The 15,814-nt window shown below is 36.9% G+C and overlaps 1 pseudogene; it reads right to left on the bottom strand.

Moving 5' to 3' along the window:
- Positions 1-587: 587 nt before the first annotated feature.
- On the bottom strand, positions 588-790 carry LOC120780230 (annotated as a pseudogene).
- Between the last annotated feature and the right edge of the window lie 15,024 nt (positions 791-15,814).

Raw genomic sequence — 15,814 nt, 5'->3', positions numbered from 1 at the left:
AACATACATATGCGTACACATATGAATATGTCACCAACAAAAATTGATCTTCACAAGACAATATGGCAGCCAAATTGGCGAAGAACAAGTGTAGTACATTTTACAACAAAAACGAATTCATTCATGAACGCAGGCGCAAATTCCACAAGCGATCTCGCTTCATTCATAAAAACAGAGGCCGTAACTTTTCCTCGAGCATGCCTTTGCCAACAAGTCGTTTTTTCGCGACAATGGCAAAAGCCAAAAATCATAAATTGCACAACTTTCTGGTGCTTCTCGCAAAAATCTGCGTCGATATGTATTCACGATCATACGTATACATACATACACGTTTAAGCATGTTTGTAGGCGAAGCTGCTACAGCGGCAAGGGGTGACAATCGGCGGCCATTGCTTTACATATGCCATAGAAATTCTATTGCTACGAATATGGAAATGACAACGAAATAATGCAAATATGCATATTTCTAAATGTCATTAATTTCTTTGAAGAAATGAAAGGAATGAATGATCCTGAGAAGTATAGTCTTAACTTTTCAACGGCCAACGCAGGGCATTACAACCAAAAGGAATTTATTCATTAAAATCACCACTCAGAAGTCGTTTTATCCGTTGTAAGCGAACGATTTTCGAAGAAACATCATTTCTAATATGCCACAAGACAAAATTAGAAATGAACTTCTTAAACCTCACACTGTCAGATAAAACGATATACCTCGTCATAGCGGGTCGATTTCCAAAAAATGTATATGAAGACTAACTACAGAAATGATCCCGTAAAGTATAGCCTTAATTTTTCAACGGCCAACGCAGAGTATTTCAACCAAAAGATACGCAAAATAGCACAAGCATACAAACATACAAACATACATATGCGCACACATGTGAATATGTCACCAACCAAAAATTGAAACATTGTTCTACAAAAACAACAACAGCATAAGCATGGCAACATTGTGTTGTTGGTAGAAAAGCCGAGCAAAAAGCTGCAGCTGAAATCAAAAGCATAGACTTAGAAAACATTAACTAATATAAACAGACTTGGTTCATTTAAGGGCGAGACAGGGATCACAACTTTTTGTATACCTTAAATCGTTGTATAAGGAAAAACATACCATAAAAAAGGGCACTTATAAAGCAATTGTTTTAAAATAATAAAACAACATATTATAACATAAAAACTACTTTGTTATATAACATATGCCTTTATTATCAATACTCATTTCGATTTATGGGGATTAAACACGATTTTATATCGCAATTTAATTTATTACGTATATAAGAGATAATTTTTTAGCTATTTTCGCTGCACAGTCCGTGTTTTTCTATTGTCTCAATTCTCTTGCTTTTCGTAGCCCCTATGAATAGGATAGGCCAAAAATGTATTTACCGTTAGTTTTATTGGTGTTTTAAGAAATAGCCTTGGTATAAACAGTGGTAAATTTCAAACTTTTATTTATTTATTTTTGGCCTATGAAATCGACCAGTGTGCACTGCCTTAAGGGGGGGTAAGGTTTGTTTCGTCGAAAACAGACCTTTTCGTGAATTTTTTTTTTTTTAATTATTGCTGTAGGTTTATTTTACTTATTGTTATATGAAAGTACAATATTTGAAGGATATGTAAAAAAAGTTGTATCGAAAAATAGCGAGGAATAACGGATTTATCGTCGATCTCTGCAGGCCCCTCGAAAAAAAGTTTTTGTGCGGTGACCAGCCTACAGCATCACTGGATCATCTGAAACCAAAAAATCAAAATGCTTTCTTTACTTTATTAGTTTATCTTTCAATTGACGTCGAGTTTTTTTTAATTTTTCAATTTTTAAATTTTTGGTACCATTTTCAAGCCAAAATGACGATTTTAGACGAAAAAATCGTCCTATTTGTTATTGTAAAATTCTTAAGAATTGAAATTTTTGGAAAAACTTGACGTTATTCTAGAGCTATATATATGTAGAATATTTGTACAAAATTTCAAAACGATCGATGCAGTAATTTTTTCTGTAGGCTGGTCACCGGCTTTAAAAATGACATATTTGGGAAAATCGATTCAAAGTTTGGTACACTCAGCGCAGGTAGCTGGAAGGCGCGCAAACCTAAGTTAGGGGTACCGTTATTCAACCTGCTGTAACTTCGTTAGTTTTTCTCCGAATGACCTAAAACTTTAAGGCAATATTCTCGAGATGTTGATGGTTCAGACATGTATTGAATTGTACACTTGAAAACAACCCCATATCAACCCTGCTAAAATTTGAAGACCACGTAGTCCAATTAGATCATGTTTCGAAGTAGTGGCGATGAAACCTGGTTACATACTTAACCACATGGTATGCTGCACTGGACCATGTCCGAAATTGAACATCGTCTTTTTCGAGGTTGTTCGGCAATTTAATTCGGTTATTTTAGCAATAGATATCATAAAATTAACGATATTTTTAAATAAATTGTATTGAGATATCGATCTATTTTTTCTTAAAATGTGATTGAACATTATTTTAATATATTTCAAAAAACATTTATTAACATTCATATCAGTTATTTATTGCTACGTTGAAGAATTTATTAATATTTACCCCATTTTGTGAATGCGCTCTTATTTGTTTAAAAAAAACGATAAATCGTTGTATTCAAATTATGTATATCGCACACCCCTATATTTACTCATGTGTAAATTGTCGTGGCGGACGCAAGTGATTAGTGGAAATTTTTACAAATAACGATTTCGTGGATTTTGGTGAGTATAGTGAGGGAAAATTTTTATAATTGTTCGAATAATTTTGTAATAAGGGCAAAAATAAAATGAATTGCTCAAGAAGGCATTTAAAACGGCTTTTTAAAGCAAAAAGAGATATGTATATGTATATGAAGAGCAATTAGCTGTTAAGAATGAGGCGTCTGCGCAAATTCGGGGAAACAATGCCGCTACTGCGAATGTTGCGCATTGCAATTATATACATTGTAATGATGCGACAAGCAAAAAACTTCCATTACAAAAAACTTTTCGCAAAAAAATTAGAGCATGGCAAATAAAAAATAGAATCGGTCACAAAAGTTTACGAGAGCTTTTATTTATTTTGAAGGAAGAAAATTTGGACGTGCCCTTAAGTCTTTCAGTTCTTATGGACTTGAAAAATGAAGAAGTCGTAATTGAACAAATTCCTCCGGGAAAATATGTTCATCTTGGCCTTAAAAATCAAATTCAAAAAATTTAAAGTATTGTGTTAGAGTATAAGGAAATTGTATTTGACATTAATATTGATGGCCTGCCATTATTCAACAGTTCAAAAACTCAACTTTGGCCAATTTTAATACGAATAGTTAATATTCCAAATATATCTGTATTTCCGGTAAGTATATATAAAGGCAAACAAAAGCCAAGAGATATTGATAAGTTTTTGAGCTGTTTTGTTAACGAATTTCAGTTTCTCAGTGTAAATGAGTTAGAATTAGGTGGTAAAATATATAATTTAACAAGTAAGGAAGGGTTAAGCTCGGGTGTCACCGAACTTTTTATACTCTCGCATGATAAAGTGATAATCGAGATTTCATTATACGTCATTTACATATTTTTCAAATACCGTATTTGTGTAAAGTTTTATTCCGCTATTATCATTGGTTCCTAATGTATACGAGTTATTATACAGAGAAGGCATCAGATGGAATTCAAAGCCGATTTCACCCCTATTTCGTACACGTCATCAGGGTGTTAAGAAAATATTATATACCGAATTTCATTGTAGGTCTAGTAGTTCCTGAGATATGGTTTTTGGTCCATAAGTGGGCGGCGCCACGCCCATTTTCAATTTAAAAAAAACCTGGGTGCAGCTTCCTTCTGCCATTTCTTCCGTAAAATTTAGTGTTTCTGACGTTTTTTGTTAGTCGGTTAACGCACTTTTAGTGATTTTCAACATAACCTTTGTATGGGAGGTGGGCGTGGTTATTATCCGATTTCTTCCATTTTTGAACTGTATATGGAAATGCCTGAAGGAAACGACTCTATAGAGTTGGGTTGACATAGCTATAGTAGTTTCCGAGATATGTACAAAAAACTTAGTAGGGGCGGGGCCACGCCCACTTTTCCAAAAAAATACTTCCAAATATGCCCCTCCCTAATGCAATCCTTTGTGCCAAATTTCACTATAATATCTTTATTTATGGCTAAGTTATGACCCTTTATAAGTTTTCGGTTTCCGCCATTTTGTGGGCGTGGCAGTGGGCCGATTTCGCCCATCTTCGAACTTAACCTTCTTATGGAGCCAAGAAATACGTGTACCAAGTTTCATCATGATATCTCAATTTTTACTCAAGTTACACCTTGCTAGGACGGACGGACGGACAGACGGACGGACGGACAGACATACATCCGGATTTCAACTCTACTCGTCACCCTGATCACTTTGGTATATATAACCCCATATCTGACTCTTTTAGTTTTAGGACTTACAAACAACCGTTATGTGAACAAAACTATAATACTCTCCTTAGCAACTTGTTCCGAGAGTATAAAAATTAGATCGTTAATATGTGATGCACCAGCTAGAGCATTTGCTTGTGGTATTCGACATCACACAACAGCTCATGGGTGTTCAAAGTGCACAGCAGAAGCAAAAAAAAATTAGAAATACCCTTGTATATCCCGCGAAAGTAGGAGAAAGTGTAAGTAATGAAGATTTCGATCTCCGAAGACACATTGATCACCACCAAATAAGATTTCGCACAAATAAAACCCCATTTGAAAAAATAAATTTAAAAATGATAACACAAGTACCTTTAGATCCAACGCATTTAATCGATCTTGGAGTTATGAAAAAGTTTTTAGTTAGAATTTTAAAAAATAAATTAAGTTATGAAAAGCGACTATCTGTAACAAATAAAATAAAAATTTCCGATCCGAAATTTCCGAAGATATGCATATATTATGAGTTTTTGTTATTACATTGCGCTTGCAGATTGCTGTCATGCTCAAAAAATGTAAATGCAAATTTAAGAAATGAGGAAGACGCCTTGAAATTATTCGTTGAAAATTTTCCCAAAATATTTGGAGATGATAGTGTTTCATACATGGTTCACAGTCTACTGCACTTAGTTGATAGTGTAAAAGCGTTAGGATCTATTCAGAATTTTTCTGCATATGATTTCGAAAATTTTTTACAAACCTTAAAAAAACAAGTTAGAAAGCCAACAAAAATTTTAAAACAATTAACTGATATAAATACATATTCTGACTTTATAGTTGAATCTAAAATAACAAGATTTAAAGAAATAAATTCAAATATTAAAGCTTATTCCAACCTGAAGTATTTTTTTAGCACAAAAAGTCCAAATAATATCTGTTTAATCTACCCTTTATTATTATAAATATTCAAGCTTTTGAAAAATCGGATTCCGGCTCTGGGGTAATAATTGGAAGACGATATGCTAATATCACTAGTTTTTTCAAAGAACCTTTAGACTCCTTTCCAGCCTTGGGTACATGTTTAGCTGATACGGCAACCAGAACTGAGAATGAAGTGTTTTCAGTTGAAAACATAAGTTGTAAAATGTTATATTTGCCACATAACGACCAATTGCTTTTTACACCAATATTACATGGCTGCACTAATTAAAATTTTTATTTTTTTTATATACATTTGTACATATGTATGTATTTGATTTTGATCAAAATAAGCAAGACTATAGAGATGGAAACAGCTGGAAAGCTTCGCCGGATGAACGCTGGAATATCCCAATCATTTGTAAGTAAGGGAACTACTGATTTTTAAATTTATACTGTTTGTTCTTTTAATTACATTCGCAATTTTTATTACTTAGATAGCTCCAATTATGGCTGCAATAAATGCAGCAACGTCTAACCCAATTTCATTTTAAACTTTTCAGATTTCAGCAATAAAATATTTACTGCAAGGAGAAGTTGCAAAAAATTTTGAAAAGGTTTTGGAACGTAAATTCTGCCTTGAATATAACATAGATGGAATAGCCAACAAAAAATGCTTAAAGGATTTCAGCAATGTTTATACCGTTATTAAAAGTAAGGACAATGTCGGGGTATGTCGACGTATGGGGCCGATAGCGAATAATTAAAAGATAATTAATTTAAGTTTAAACGTAATAAAACTCTGGTTTAATATTCAATTTGGGTATATATACAAATATAATTGTGTGTATATATAAATATATGGGTGTGTGTGTGTTACCAATACGGGTTAATTGGTTTATTTTGTAGAGATATAATTTGTATGTAATTCTAGTATGTTAGTTTATTTAATTATTACAACCTGTTGTGGATTATGATTCCTTTATCTCCTGTGTTGATGTGTTTGATCGAAGTGCTTTTTCCTCTCCGGTGTTTGGTCACCTTTTATAGAATGTTCCACTTATGTTCACTTGTCATAAAGTTGAAAAAGATATACAAATGTTTCACTTTATCGCGGGATGGTGCACTTTCGCTTTTTATACCCTGAACAGGGTATATTAAGTTTGTCACGAAGTTTGTAACACCCAGAAGGAATCGTCGGAGACCCTATAAAGTATATATATAAATGGTCAGTATGTCGAGCTGAGTCGATTTAGCCATGTCCGTCTGTCTGTCCGCCTGTCCGTCTGTATATATACGAACTAGTCCCTCAGTTTTTAAGATATCCTTTTGAAATTTTGCAAACGTCATTTTCTCTTTAAGAAGCTGCTCATTTGTCGGAACGGCCGATATCGGACCACTATAACATATAGCTGCCATACAAACTGAACGATCGGAATCAAATGCTTGTATGGAAAACTTTCACATTTCACAAGATATATTCACGAAATTTGGTATATATTATTTTCTAAGGCAACAATGTAATCCCCGAAGAAATTGTTCAGATCGGTTAACTATAGCATATAGCTGCCATACAAACTGAACGATCGGAATCAAGTTCTTGTGTGGACAACTTTCACATTTGACAAGATATATTCACGAAATTTGGTACATATTATTTTCTAAAGCAGCACTGTTATCCCCGAAGAAATTGTTCAGATCGGTTAACTATAGCATATAGCTGCCATACAAACTGAACGATCGGAATCAAGTTCTTGCATGGACAACTTTCACATTTAACAAGATATATTCACGAAATTTGGTACATATTATTTTCTAAGGCATCAATGTAATCTCCGAAGAAATTGATCAGATCGGTTAACTATAGCATATAGCTTCCATACAAACTGAACACATAGTTACTAACAGAAATGCACCTTTGAAGGGTATTTAGCTTCGGTGCAACCGAAGTTAACGTTTTTTCTTGTTTTTTTGTTCACTTGTGTAGAAACGTCTCACTTCGTGTTCGCTTGTGTTTCGCTGTGTTGGCGGGATATAATTCCTTTTGTATAAAAAGCGCGGGAAAGGTGTTTCTTTTTGTTTCTCCTTCTGTTCTGATGAGTGAAGTTGGGGCGGTTGATATTCCTCTGCATTACGCCTCTATTACTTTATGTAATTTGTGGGAGTAATGCAGAGGAGTATTTGTTTGGATTAAACAGACAATTAAAATATTTATTAAGGACAAAACATTATATATATGTATGTATATCGATTTTTATTTATTTCAGAAGCAATTGGAAAAACATCCGTAAATGCGGAAGCTGAAATAAGGAAAGCTTTTCAAGTTGTTAAAAAGAGGCATTTCCGGCAGGTTTCTGTGACCAAGAATCATAAGGAATAATAAAAACATAAATTAAACTAATATTTTTGATTTTTGATGTATATAAATATATACATATTTTTTTTGATCTTTTTAATAATAATTTAAGTGTGATATAAAAAAATTAAAAAATGTATGTAGTGCAGATGAATTCCACAATTTTCATTTGAATAATTTAAGTTTAATATACGTATATAAATTAAAAATTTTATAATTAAAAAGCAATAACAAGTAAAACCATTATTTTATTGGAAAAACAGTAGCTATTAGTACTCTTAAGTGTGGTCCATTTAGACCACAATACTAGGTAGTAGACCGTGCCATGGTCTACTGTAAGTAGAATATATGTCGGACTAGACGAAGTAGTTTGGTAGGTGGTCTTGTGTAAGTATAATATCTGTTGGTCTAAAGGAAGTAGTTTGATGGGTGATCTTATGTTATGCAGTGTGAGAGCAGATGTGGTCCTCTCCAATGACATCGCAATGTTAATGCAACTATATTTATACTCTCTAAACAAAGTTGCTAAGGAGAGTATTAGTATAGTTTTGTTCACATAACGGTTGTTTGTAAGTCCTAAAACTAAAAGAGTCAGATATAGGGTTATATATACCAAAGTGATCAGGGTGACAAGTAGAGTTGAAATCCGTTTGTCCGTCCGTCTGTCTGTCCGTCCGTCAGTCCGTCCGTGCAAGCTGTAACTTGAGTAAAAATTGAGATATCATGATGAAACTTGGTACACGTATTCCTTGGCTCCATAAGAAGGTTAAGTTCGAAGATGGGCAAAATCGGCCCAATGCCACGCCCACAAAATGGCGAAAACCGAAAACCTATAAAGCGTCATAACTTAGCCATAAATAAAGATATTATAGTGAAATTTGGCACAAGGGATTGCATTAGGGAGGGGCATATTTGGAAGTATTTTTTTGGAAAAGTGAGTTTTTTGTACATATCTCGGAAACTACTATAGCTATGTCAACCCAACTCTATAGAGTCGTTTCCTTCAGGCATTTCCATATACAGTTCAAAAATGGAAGAAATCGGATAATAAACACGCCCACCTCCCATACAAAGGTTATGTTGAAAATCACTAAAAGTGCGTTAACCGACTAACAAAAAACGTCAGAAACACTAAATTTTACGGAAGAAATGGCAGAAGGAAGCTGCACCCAGGTTTTTTTTAAATTGAAAATGGGCGTGGCGCCGCCCACTTATGAACCAAAAACCATATCTCAGGAACTACTAGACCTACAAAGAAATTCGGTATATAATATTTTCTTAACACCCTGATTACATGTACATGGGTGAAATCGGTTCACAACTTCGCCTTCTTCCAATATACCGCTATTTTGAATTCCATCTGATGCCTTCTCTGTATAATATACATATGCATTACGAACCAATGATGATAGCGGAATAAAACTTTACAATAATGATGATGGATAATGAAATCTCGATTATCACTTTATCATGCGAGAGTATAAAATATTCGGTGACACCCGAACTTAGCCCTTCCTTACTTGTTTTTCCATATGTTTGGAACACTTCGGTCACTAGTGTTGGTCCTGTCCTAGTACTTAATGTGGTCGTACTTTTTGCAGTGAAGCAGCATAAAATAATGCAATACATACAAACATACACACATAGTATAAATATAAATTGAGAAATCTTGATAAAACTTGGTAAGCGCGTTCCTTGTCAAAAAAAGTTCGAGTTCGTATATGGGCGTAATCAAACCACTGCCACACCGAAAACATAAAAATTTATGGCGTAGCACTAAATTAAAATATAAAACTCTAATTTGGCACAAAAAAGGAGGGGGCGAACATATTCAACTCTTTTGAATTCCTTAGAATTTGATTACTTTGCATTCACCAACCAACTGACCAAATATGCAATTAAGGCATAATATTTAGTAATACGAGTATATGTATGTAGATATAATACTTACTAAAAATAAGCAGCCGAATTTGAACATTCGAAGAAGAATGTGAATAATTTTAAGAAGGAAAATAAAGTCATTTTAATAAAAAAAAATAAAGATATTATTTTTATTTAAAAGTTTGTGCAATGTGAACACCTCACGACTTAGAACACTATCAACACATAGACATACCACGTTGTCCGGACAATTTGGACAATTGAAATAAATAAAATTCCGGTAAAGCTGAATTTTTGTGGAGACCATAGGTTTCTCTCCTTGGCGTAGATACCGCTTACGCGATTATAGCCGAGTTAACAACAGCGCGCCAGTCGTTTCTTCTTTTAGCTACGTGGCGCCAATTGGATATTTCAAGCGAAGCCAGGTCCTTCTCCACTAGGTCCTTCCAACGGAGTGGAGGTCTTCCTCTTCCCCTGCTTCCCCCGGCGGGTACAGCGTCGAATACTTTCAGAGCTGGAGTGTTTTCGTCCATTCGGACAACATGACCTAGCCAGGGTAGCCGCTGTCTTTTAATTCGCTGAACTATGTCAATGTCGTCATATATCTCATACAGCTCATCGTTTCATCCAATGCGATATTCGTCGTGGCCAACCCGCAAAGGACCATAAATCTTTCGCAGAACCTTTCTCTCGAAAACTCGTTACGTCGACTCATCGGTTGCTGTCATCGTCCAAGCCTCTGCGCCATATAGCAGGACGGGAATTATGAGCGATTTATAGAGTTTGGCTTTTGTTCGTCGAGAGAGGACTTTACTTTTCAATTGCCTACTCAGTCCGAAGTAGCACCTGTTGGCAAGAGCAATCATGCGTTCGATTTACAGGCTGACATTGTTGGTGGTGTTAATACTGGTTCCTAACTAGACGAAATTATCTACAACTTCAAAGTTATGACTGTCAACAGTGACGTGAGAGCCAAGTCGCGAGTGCGACAACTGTTTGTTTAATGACAGGAGATATTTCATCTTGCCGTCGTTCACTGCCAGACCCATTTTCTGTGCTTCCTTGTCCAGCCTGGAGAAAGCAGAACTAACGGCGCGGGTGTTGAGGCCGATGATATCAATATCATCGGCATACGCCAGTAGCTGTACACTCTTATAAAAGAATGTACCTGCTCGACTAAGTTCTGCAGCTCGAACTATTTTCTCCAGCAGCAGATTGAAAAAGTCGCACGATAGAGAGCCGCCTTGTCTGAAACGGCTCGGAGAGGTCCTTCCCGATTCTGACGAAGCTTTTCGTGTTGCATAACGCCAGTTTAGACAGCCGTGTTAGTTTTGTGGGGATACCAAATTCAGACATCGCGGCATAAAGGCAGCTCCTTTTCGTGCTGTCGAAAGCAGCTTTGAAATCGACGAAGAGGTGGTGTGTGTCGATCCTCCTTTCACGGGTCTTTTCCAAGATTTGGCGCATGGTGAATATCTGGTCGGTTGTTGATTTGCCAGGTCTAAAGCCACACTGATAAGGTCTAAACAGTTTGTTGACGGTGGGCTTTAACCTTTCACACAATACGCTCGATAGAACCTTATACGCGATGTTGAGGAGGCTAATCCCACGGTAGTTGGCGCAGATTGTGGGGTCTCCTTTTTTATGGATTGGGCATAGCATAGCATATTTTACAAAGAAGCTGACGCATCCTCCTTATCAGTTCTTCGCCGCCGTATTTGTATAGCTCGGCCGGCACTCCGTCGGCCCCTGCCGCGTTGTTGTTCTTCAGGCGGCAATTGCTATTCGAACTTCTTCATGGTCGGGCAATGGAACGTCTGCTCCATCGTCATCGATTGGGGAATCGGGTTCGCCTTCTCCTGGCGTTGTGCGTTCACTGCCATTCAGCAGGCTGGAGAAGTGTTTCCTCCATAATTTAAGTATGCTCTGGGCATCGGTGACTAGATCACCTTTGGGGGTTCTACAAGAGAATGCTCCGGTCTTGAAACCTTTTGTAAGCCTGTCGGCCTGCTTATCAAACTCTTCGTACTCATGCATTTCGGCTTCTTTCTTTTTTGTCTGCAAATGCATCTCGCTTCCCTCTTCAACTCTTGGTATCTATCCCATCCCGCACGTGTTGTGGTCGATCGTAACGTTGAGAGGTAGGCAGCCTGTTTTCTCTCCTCTGCACCACGGCACTCCTCGTCGTACCAGCTGTTCTTTTGCACTTTCCGAAAACCAATGGTTTCGGTTGCAGCTGTACGTATGGAGTTTGAAATGCCGTCCCACAGTTCCCTTATACCCCTTATTTGTTGACGAGTGCTCTCAGAGAGCAGGACTGCAAGCCGAGTAGCAAATCGTTCGGCTGTCTGTTATGATTGCAGCTTCTCAACGTCGAACCTTCATTGTGTTTTTCGACGTGCGTTTTTTGCTGCCCAGAGGCGGGTGCGAATCTTGGTTGCAACAAGATAGTGGTCCGAGTCGATGTTAAGACCTCGGAGCGTACGCACGTCTAGAACACTGGAGATGTGTCTTCCGTCTCTCACAACGTGATCGATCTGGTTGGTGGCTTTTCGATCCGGAGACAGCCAGGTAGCTTGATGTATCTTCTTATGCTGGAATCTAGTACCATAGATAACCATATTTCGGGCCCCGGCGAAGTCGATCAGCCTCAATCCATTTGGGGATGTTTCGTCGTGGAGGCTGAATGTACCGACCGTATTACCAAATGTACCTTCTTTGCCCACCCTGACCTTAAAGTCGCCAAGCACGATTTCAACATCGTGGCGGCATCTTTGGTCACATCGTCTTTTTCTTCTGTCGGGTCGTGGGCGCAAATCAGCGATATGTTGAAGAACCTCGCTTTGATGCGGATTGTGGCTAGACGTTCATTCACTGGAGTGAATGAAAATACTCGGCGACGGAATTCAACACCAAACTTGCGCTCCTTTATATCGTAGTCCTTATTTCGTTTGCCATGGACGTCATCAAAAGGGGGGTCTCTCATCCGAGGCAGTTGGTAATCTTTCATTGGGGGGGGCTATTTACGTGGCGGGTCCCACACCCAGCGCACAACCCTATGTAGGGGATGTTTCGCCTTCTCACTTTAGCTCGCCTTCGAACGGATGTTCTTAGGCTCCCCAGAGGATACTCGGTCAAAGATCGGAAGCTGTGAGCTGCTTCTGGCCACTCCCAAGTGAATGGCGATCAGAGAACTTTCCACACTTGCGTGAACGTCTACACATGACTTCATCCTCCCTTAGGTTTACCATAAAAAATAAAGTGTCAAAAGTTACCATCGATCCCATGTGTGCTAAAGAAGTTATTCGGGGTCATAGGTCAAAATTTTAGGTTTTTTGGATTTTTCTCAAAAACGGTTAGTTTTATCGAAAAAATACCCCACAGCAAAGTTGTAGATCTTAAAATTATCTACAAAAATGTTCCCAATGATTTTTTTCTAAGAACCACCCCATCCCATCCATCATTTCCCAGATATGCCACGTATATACATATTCAGGTAGTGAAGCAAGCAAAAATGCCTACTTGTGTCCCTTTTATGTATATACTTGTATTATACTATTCTAAGAAAATATACTCTCAAAAGACCAATAAACCCTAACAGAATCCCCTCTCCTTGGATGGCCCTGAATAACATCCCTTTGTGCGTGTGGTGTTGTTCACGTACCTGCTTCTTTTAGTGTTAAACGTGCAGTTCAAGTGAATATACATGTCGTCACCTGAAATGCAAAATAACGTATCATCAAAAAATTCGAAATTGAGTGTCTTATTGATTACGCTTCACTACTTCAAATTGCATACATAATATTACATATGTTCAACATTTTCAAGATCTGCACTGAGATATAAACCAGTTTTAACCAATATTAAAATTTTTTTTCATTCATGTTCCATTTTATTTCGTGTTTTATTTACGCCATTGTAAATTTCCGAAAATGTTGTTACGTTATTTTGCATTTCAGGTGACGATATGTATTTATTACAAGCGTTTATCATTATCATACTTTGTGCTGATCAATATTTAAAAAATTGTCAAAATTTTGCTTTCAAATATATTGAACATACAACATAAAAAATAAAACAATGCGTTTTTATAAGCAGCACTATGTGCTTCTGTTGAGCTTTATTACAAAACTGACTACACTTAACTTTAAGGTTTATAATCTAACCTATGCTTGAGCCGGCCTACGTGACCAAATATGCTTGGTCAGCTAAAAGGGTTTGCGCGTGTAGCGCTCACCTGCAGCTATTTGGTTTTGGGGGAGAAGACATGGTTGCGCGTGTTTCGCTCACTTAAGAATTTAGCGGATGCGCGTTTAGCGCAGTTGCGCTTTTGGTTGTAATAGGACTCCAAAGTATGCAAACGGTTTGTATGTAATGTGGGAATGGAATTTATGTAGAAGTTCATACAATATTGTGTTAACTTCTCCCTCCGAAATATCGAGCGTCCCCGCTTGATTAATTAAAAAAATGGGATGTCGTTAAGACTTCTATGCTGCGTCCTTTTAATTACTGGCATTTGAAATGATTCCGGTTTGCTAATAATTATTTCAGGCTTTAAAAGTTTCTACTTGTTGTGCTGTTAGATTTAAAAGTGTCCTTTTAGACTGATTCTTGGAAACTCTTCCAAGCTCTCCTCTCAGTATTTCAGTCAGGGGTTTTGCAATTTGTGCGTACGCCTTTATAAATCTGCGATAATGTCCGGTCATTCCTAAAAAGGAGCGTAAATCATGGACAGTTTTGGGCCGTCGAAAATTTATTATAGCTTCTATCTTTTTTTGTGTTGTGCGAATTCCATTTTGGCCAACTATTATACCGAGGAACTCGATTTCCTTTTTGATAAATTCACATTTATCGAACTGTACCTTTAAATGCGCTTTTTCGAGAGTGTCAAATATAATTGCAAGATTTCTAAAATAATCTTCTTTACTTTTGCTAAAGATAATTATGTCGTCAACATAAACGTAGCACCGAACGCCGATGTGTTTCCGTAGCACATCATCCAAAGTGCGTTGGAAAATGGCAGGCGCATTTCTTAAGCCGAATGGAAGTCGAGTAAATTCGAATTTCCCATTGGCAATAGAGAAGGCGGTCTTCTCAATCCACTCTTAAGGTCAATTGTAGAAAAATACTTATTTGATCCTAGATTAGTTAGAATAGTGGTAATATCTGGAATGGGATATTTATCTGGTATGGTATCCTCGTTCAATTTACGATAGTCGATGACCATACGAAATTTTTTTAATCCTGAGGCGTCTTCTTTCTTCGGTACGACCCATACCGGAGAATTGTAGGGAGATTTCGATGGTCGAATAAGGCCATCTTTAAGTAATTCCTCAATTTGTTTGTCTATTTCTTTTTTTAAAGGCATTGGATAGGGGTAAGTTTTGGAATATATTGGTCTATCGCTTTTAGTCCTAATTTCGGCTTTAACGTTCGTGACATATGTTAAATTTTTATCTGGTTCAGCAAATAATGTTGGGCAAGAGTTAAAGAGTTGTTTTAATCTTTCGTTATCTTCGGGACTCAAATGATTCAGCCTTAATGTAGTGTGTGCAATAGAGTTAATTGCTAACTGGTGGATGGGGTATTCATATTTATTGAGTAATGTAAAATAGTTCTCCTTAGTAAAAATTACTGCGTTTAAACTTTTCATTGTATCGTTACCTATTATGGCATCAAAGGTTCTTAACTTGGGCAAAATGTGAAATTTTAATTTACCTACTTCATCACCGAAAACACTGATATTAGCATGATGAGTAATTTTGACGGGTCCACCAACAGAATTTGCAATGAAGGGTTTGTTTGGAATGGGGTTCCTAATATAAGTTGGACTAATATAATTTTTGTTCGATCCGGTATCTAATAAAAATTTTAGTTCATTGGGTCAGTTTCTGTAACTTCAGTATTGTAGATCCGTTGCATTTTATTAGGAGTCTGTATTATCTGTGATGGTGGTCTCTTACTAGCTTGATTATTATTAGCCTGCGCTGGTCCATTACTAAATGCTTGTGGTTTGTTACTGAATGTTTGCTGCCTATTATAAAATGTTTGATTTTGTTGATACTGAGGCCTATTCTGATAATTTATTTGCTTCGTTTGAACAGAGCGATCAACTTCCATTGGTGTAGGAGGTTTTGGAGGAAGAGGTGGTCTAAAGTTTGGTTGCACTGTGACGTAGTGTCGGTTTTGTCCGTACTGTTGATACGAATTTGGTCTAAGGGATTGGTTGTGAACATTTGTAAGTTCTGGGTAAAAGGGTCTTACTTG

Source organism: Bactrocera tryoni, unplaced genomic scaffold (genome assembly GCF_016617805.1).
Source record: "Bactrocera tryoni isolate S06 unplaced genomic scaffold, CSIRO_BtryS06_freeze2 scaffold_242, whole genome shotgun sequence".
NCBI lineage: Eukaryota > Metazoa > Arthropoda > Insecta > Diptera > Tephritidae > Bactrocera > Bactrocera tryoni.
This window is presented reverse-complemented; position numbering and strand designations above follow the sequence as displayed.